We start from the raw sequence: 7,094 nt of genomic DNA, 5'->3' as shown, positions 1-7,094 counted from the left end.
CGCGCCCGGAGCCTGTGCTCTGCAACGGGAGAGGCCACAACGGTGAGAGGCCCGCGTAACGCAAAAAAAAAAAAAAAAAAGAGAGAGGATGGAGTCAGGCAGACAACCTAGGGTAAATGGAGGGTCAATTCTGGGTATTGCAGGAGATCTGTAACTTCAACTATCTTTTCCCATCAAGTGGCATATCTCTTGGTTGTACTACAAAATGTATTTATTTTAAGCTAGGTACACAACATCTCTCAGCAGTGATTTAATGGTAAGTAGAAAGGTGGAGAAAAATAAGTGAAACCTATTACAGTTTTGCTCTGATGACTCTCAGGATGTTTTCTGTCTGGAAAAATGACTGGATTTAAAGAAATATATATAAATAAATAATCAGCAGGAAGCATTAGTAGAGCAATAGGCTTGTAAAACTGCTAGTCAATTTTAGGGGAAAAAAACCCTGATGCACTGGTTTTATTTAGTGGTGTTTCAAATTGAAAGGTGCTGGCCCCAGGGACCTAGGAGCAGAAAAGCCCTATTAATTTACAGCCAAAGTGGAAGCTTCATATCCCTGTCTCCACCCACTCACATTTCCCTTAGTCTGCCTGCCTTGATTCCAACCCAAGAAAAATGCCTCCAGAAAACACCAGAGACAGAGATTCGTTTGCTTCTTAAGGCTGATCCTCTTAGCTTCCTGGACTCTACTGGTGCAGTCAGTACCTGTTCCATTCTCTGAGAGTCCAATTTTCCTCTTTCATAAGTAATTGTTCCAAAAGTAATAAAACTGTCTCCTGCAAGGATATAAAATCCAAATAGGCAAAAGAAGGGTTGGGGTTTCACCATCATCCAGCCACATTTAGCAGGCACTTACTTACAAAGGGCTCTAAGCTGGAGAATTTACAAAGATAATTGCACAGACCTCTGGGACAATAGTTTCTGTTACCTTTGCATTCATAATCTAAGGCAAATAAATGAATAATGGATCTATAAATTACAATCAAAATAATTGATGCATGCAAAGTTAGACTCTGCATTTGATTTGAATACATTCATTTGAAACATGAGTTGGGAAAAAGTACAATTTGTTGTGGCAAATGGGAGAGCAGATATAACAGTTTATTCATTCATTAAGAACTTACATGTAAAGAATAGGGCTACACAAGAGGATAGTAGAGAGTACAAATATGAATAAAACCAAGTATTGGTCCTCAAGGAGATTAGATTCAAGTTGGGGAGGGGAAAATAAGAGGAGTTCTAAAGAATTATAAGCAGTATCTTTGTATCAGGCACTGTACTAGGTACAAGGTGGGAATAAAAGTGAGGCTTGGGTGTGTTAGCCTCAGGGAATATACAGACTAGTGGGGAAAAATAAAACCAGAAGGTTGGGTAATATTTTTATTAGGGGACTCAAGGAGATGAAAAGTATTTAATACACACATTTCAACACCTAAAATGATTTATAAAGTCATACATTTTGCAAGGCTGTACTAAGTGATGTAGCAAATGGGAAGAACAACAACAAAAAGAAATCTATGAATATACTGCAAACCAATGAGGGCAATATATTAGAAGGAAAATATATCACGAGACATCTAAAAATCACACTATTTACATTATGTGTAAAGTCGACCTATCCTGAAGCACTTTAAAAATTTTTTAAATTGAAATATAGTTGACTTACAATATTATATTAGTTTCAGGTGTACAACATAGTAATCGATATTTTTATAGATTGTACTCCATAAAAGTTATTATAAAATATTGGCTACATTCCCTGTGCTATACATTACATCCTTGTAACATATCTATTTTGTATCTAGCAGCTTGTACCTCTTAATCCCTCTCACCCATTTTACCCGTCCCCCCGCCTCTCCCTTGTGGCAACCACCAGTCTGTTCTCTGTATCTGTGAGTCTGTTTCTGTTTTGTTATTTTTGTTCATTTGTTTTATTTTTTAGATTCCACATATAAGTGAAAACACACAGTATTTGTCTTTCCCTGTCTGACTTATTTCACTAATCATAATACCCTCCAAGTTCATCCATGTTGTCACAAATGGTAAGATTTCATTTCTTTTTTATGGCTGAGTGCTAGTCCATTGTAAATATATACCACATTTTCTTTATCCATTCATCTGTTGATGGACACTTTGGTTGCTTCCATATCTTGGCTATTATAAATAATGCTGCTATGAACTTTGGGGTGCATGTATCTTTTTGAATTAGTGTTTTCATTTTCTTTGGCTAAATAACCCGGGGTGGAATTGCTGGATTGTATGGTAGTTCTATTTTTAATTTTTTGAGTAATCTCCGTACTGTTTTCCATAGCAGTTGTACCAATTTACATTCCCACCAACAGTGTACTAGGGTTCCCTTTTCTCCACATCCTTGCCAGAACTTGTTATTTGTTATCTTTTTGACAAAAGCCATTCTGACAGATGTGAGGTGATATCTCACTGTGATTTTGATTTGCATTTCCCTGATGATTAATTATTTGAAACTCCTTTTTTATTGAGATATAATTCAGACACCATAAAATTCACATTTCAAAGAGTATGATTCAGCGGTTGTTAGTATACTCATAGACTTGTGTGATCCTTACCACTATCTAATTTCAAAACACTTTCATCACCCCAAAAGAAAATTCCATAACCATTATCAATTATTCCGTCTTTCCCAAAACAAGTCCCTGGCAAATACTAATTTTTTTTCTGTCTCTATGGATTTACCCCTTCCGAATATTTCATATAAATTAAATCATACAATAGGTGGCATTTTGTGCCTGACTTCTTTACTTAGCATAGTAATATGTATATTTGAGTTGTTTCTAATTCTTAGGGATTATGAATAATACTGCTATGAACATTCATGTATGAGTTTTTGTGTGGATATATATTTTCAATTCTCTAGGGAATATACCTAGGAGTGGAACTGCTGGGTAATATGGCAACACTATGTTGAACCCTTTGAAGAATTGCCAAACTGTTTTCCAAGGTACTGCATCATTTTACATTCCCACCAGCAATGGAACAGGGTTCCAGTTTTTCCATATCCTCGCTAACATTTTTCATTTTAATTATAGCCAGCCTAGTAGGTGTAAAGTAGCATCTCACTGTAGTTTTGATTTGCATTTCCCTGATGGGTAATAATGTAGAACATCTTTTTATGTGTTTATTGGTCATTTGTATATCTTTTTCTGAGAAATGTCTATTCAAATACATTGCCCATTTTTTGATCAGGTTATTGGTCTTTTACCATTGAGTCGTAAGAGTTTTATATATATTCTGGATACATGTCCATTATTAGATATATGGTTTGCAAATAATCTGATTCTATGGGTTTTTTCAATTTCTTGATGTGTCCTCTAGAGGACAAAAAATTTTAATTTTGATTAAGTATTATTTATCTGGGTTTTTTGGTATGTGTTGTCGTTCCTTGGGCTTTTGATGTCATATTTAAGAAACCATTGTCTAACCTGAGGGCATGAAGATTTACACCTAAGTTTTCTTCTAAGAGTTTTACAGTTTTAGCACTTACACTTAGATCTTTGATCTATTTTGAGTTAATTTTTGTATATTGTGGGAAATAAGGATCCAACTTATTTCTTTTTCTTTTAAAGCAATTTTTAAATTTATTTATTTATTTTTTGGCTGCATTGGTTCTTCGTTGCTGTGTGCGGGCTTTCTCTAGTTGTGGCGAGTGGGGGCTACTCTTCTTTGCAGTGCGCGGGCTTCTCATTGTGGTGGCTTCTCTTGTTGCAGAGTGTGGGCCCTATAGTGCGCAGGCTCAGTAGTTGTGGCTCACAGGCTCTAGAGCGCAGGCTCAGTAGTTGTGGCACATGGGCTTAGTTGCTCCGCAGCATATGGGATTTTCCCGACCAGGGCTCAAACCCATGTCCCCTGCATTGGCAGATGGATTCTTAACCACTGTGCCACCAGGGAAGTCCCAAGACTAGTCTTTCTTTGTTGAAAATTAGTTGAACATAAATGTGAGAGCTTATTTCTGAACTCTCAATTCTATTCCATTGATGTAAATATATGTCTAACCTTACGTCAGTACCATAAGTCTTAATTGCTGTAGCTTTGAAGTAAGTTTTAGAATCAAGTAGTATGAGTGCTACAACTTTCTTTTTCCCCAAAATGTTTTAGCTATTCTGCTCTCTTGCAGTTCCTTATGAATTGTAGGATTAGCTTGGTAAGTTTTCAAATAATCAAGGTGGAGTTATGGGGTTTTGATAGGGATTGTGTTGGATGTGTAGAAAATTGGGGGAAATATTGTCATTGTCTTCCAACCCATGAACAGGGAATGGATGTCTTCCCGTATATTGATCCATAGGTCTTCTTAATTTTTTCAATGACATTTTGAAACTTTCTATGTACAAGCTTTGCACTTTTTTGTTAAATTTATTCCTAAGTGGTTTTATGCTATTTTATTTATTTTTTTAAATACTGTTTTTTTTAAATATTTATTTGTTTGGCTCCGTTGGGTCTTAGTTGAGGCATGCAGGATCTTCATTGCGGCATGTGGGATCTTTAGTTGCTCCACGCGGGATTTTCAGTTGTGGCATGCAAACTCTTAGTTGCAGTATGTGGGATCTAGTTCCCTGACCAGGGGTCAAACTGGGGCCCCCTGCATTGGGAGTGCAGAGTCTTAGCACTGGACCACCAGGGAAATCCTGGTTTTATGCTATTTTAAATGGAACTTTCTTAATTTCACTTTCAGAGTTTTCCTTGCAAGTGTATAAAGGTACAACTGATTGTTGTATATTGGTATTGTATTTTACGACTTTGTTAAAATGGTTTATTAGTTCTAGTTCTAGTAGTTTTTATGGATTTCTTAGGATTTTCTATATACAAGATTATGTCATTTAAAAATAGATACAGTTTTATTTCTTTCTTAATTTGGATGCCTTTTATTTCTTTTTCTTGCCTAATTGCCCTGAACCTCCACTACAAGGCTGAGAATATACATCCTTGGCTTGTTCCTGATCTAAGGAAGAAAGGGATTTCATAGGTGCTGTATTAGCTTCCAATTGCCACTATAACAAATTATCGCAAAGTTAGTGACTGAAAATAACACAGATTTATTCTCTTTACAGTTCTGGAGGCCAGAAATCTGAAATCAGTTTCACTTAGTTAAAATCAAGGTGTTAGCAGGCCTGTGTTCCTTCTGGAGGCTATAGGGGACAATCCGTTTCCTTGCATTTTCTTGCTTCTAGAGACTGCATGCATCCCTTGGCTTATGGGCCTCTTCCTCCATCTTCAAATCCAACAGTGTAACATCATCTCTAATCTCTCACCTCTGCTTCCTGCCTCTCATCTTCTCTCTTTGACTCTGATCCCCTGCCTCCCTCTTATAAGGAACCTTGTGATTACACTGGGCTCATCTGAATAATCCAGCATAATCTCGCCATCTCAAGATCTTAATCACATCTGCAAAGTCTCTTTTACCATGTGAAATAGCATGTTCACAGGTTCTGGGAATTAGGACAAGGACCATTATTCAGCCTACCAAAGATGCCCTTTTTCAGTTTGGGTAAGTTCCCTTCTATTCCTAGTTAGGTGTTTTCTTTCATAAAAGAGTTTGGATTTTGTTAAAGGTTTTTTTCTACATTTATTGAGATGATCATGTGTTTTTTGTGCTTTTTCTATTAATAGGGTGATTGATTTTCCTATGTTGAACCAACTTAGCATTCCTGCAATAAATCCCACTTGATCATGACATATAATTCTTTTTATATTTCCAGGTTCAGTTTGGTAGTATTTTGTTGAAGACTTTTGTGCCTATATTCTTAAGAGATATTGGTCAGTAGTTTCCATTTCACATGTTTTTACCTGGTTTTGGTATCAGGGTAATTCTGGTCTCAGAGAATGAGCTGAAAATTGTTCCTTCCTCTCCTGTTTTTTGGAAGAGTTTGTGAAGGACTGTTAATTCTTTAAACATTTAGTACAATTGACCAGTGAAGCCAGCTGGGCCTGGGCTTCTCTTTATGGGCTTTTCTTTGATTACTAATTCTCTCTCTTCACTTTTAAAGGTCTATTCAGATTTTTTTATTTCTTCTTGAGTCAGTTGTTGATAGTTTTTCTCCTTTTGCATGCTACCTAACTATTTCAGATGAAATTTCTACAGGATTTAAGTCATCAGAATAGTTATGAGCCAAGTCATTGGATGCTTTTTGTAAGTCAGAAGTATTCATAGAAAATAATTTTTCTCTGCTTAAAAATGAAAATTGTGAGGGTACTTCACTTAATTTTTCATATTTCTACTTCAAATGTGAAATTAGGGCATCTATAATTTCCTCAATTTCTATTTGATATGCATTTTCTCCACAATAATTGATGCTCTCATCTGGTGATTTGAACATTTACAATTTATTTCCTTTTTTTACATTTATTTTTAAATTCAGGAAGAATATTCATATCTGTTGATAAAGTTTTACACTCATAAAACATACTTTCAAAGTTTTCTTTCATTAGCATTAAAAATATATAGAAATATGTATATGTGAGCACACATATTTTCTTTTGCTTCGGGCTCTAATATGGCTCAGCACAGCACTGCCAGTTTCTGTCTTTTCTTAAAATTTCAGTACTCTGTTCATCATGGATCTATTGCACTAACTTTAATTTTTTTTTAATATTGCATTTACAACTTCATGTCCACTAAGGATGACTATAATAAAAAAGACAAGCATTTGTAAGTTTGTAGAAAAAGTGGAACTCTCATATATTGTTGGTGGGAATGTGCAGTGAGGGATAGTTTGGCAGTTCCTCAAAAAGTTAAACCTAGGGTTACCATATGACCCAACAGTTCCACTCCTAAGTATATGCCCAAGACAAAACATATGTCCACACAAAAACTTGTTCATAACTGCATTATTCATAACAGCCAAAAAGTAGAAATAACTCAAATGTCCATCAACTCATGAATGGATAAACGGAATGTAGTATATCCATAGAATGGATGAACCTTGAAAACATTATACTAAAGAAGCCAATCACAAAAAAACAAAATACTGTATAATTTTACTCACATGAGATGTCTAGAATAGACAAATCCATAGAGACAGAAAATAGCTTTGTCGTTGCCTAAAACTGGGAGGAAAGGGGTTGAA

The sequence above is a fragment of the Physeter macrocephalus genome, chromosome 21 (assembly GCF_002837175.3).
Source record: "Physeter macrocephalus isolate SW-GA chromosome 21, ASM283717v5, whole genome shotgun sequence".
NCBI classification, from domain to species: domain Eukaryota; kingdom Metazoa; phylum Chordata; class Mammalia; order Artiodactyla; family Physeteridae; genus Physeter; species Physeter macrocephalus.
The sequence above is the reverse complement of the archived record's forward strand: the minus strand, read 5'-3'. Positions refer to the sequence as shown.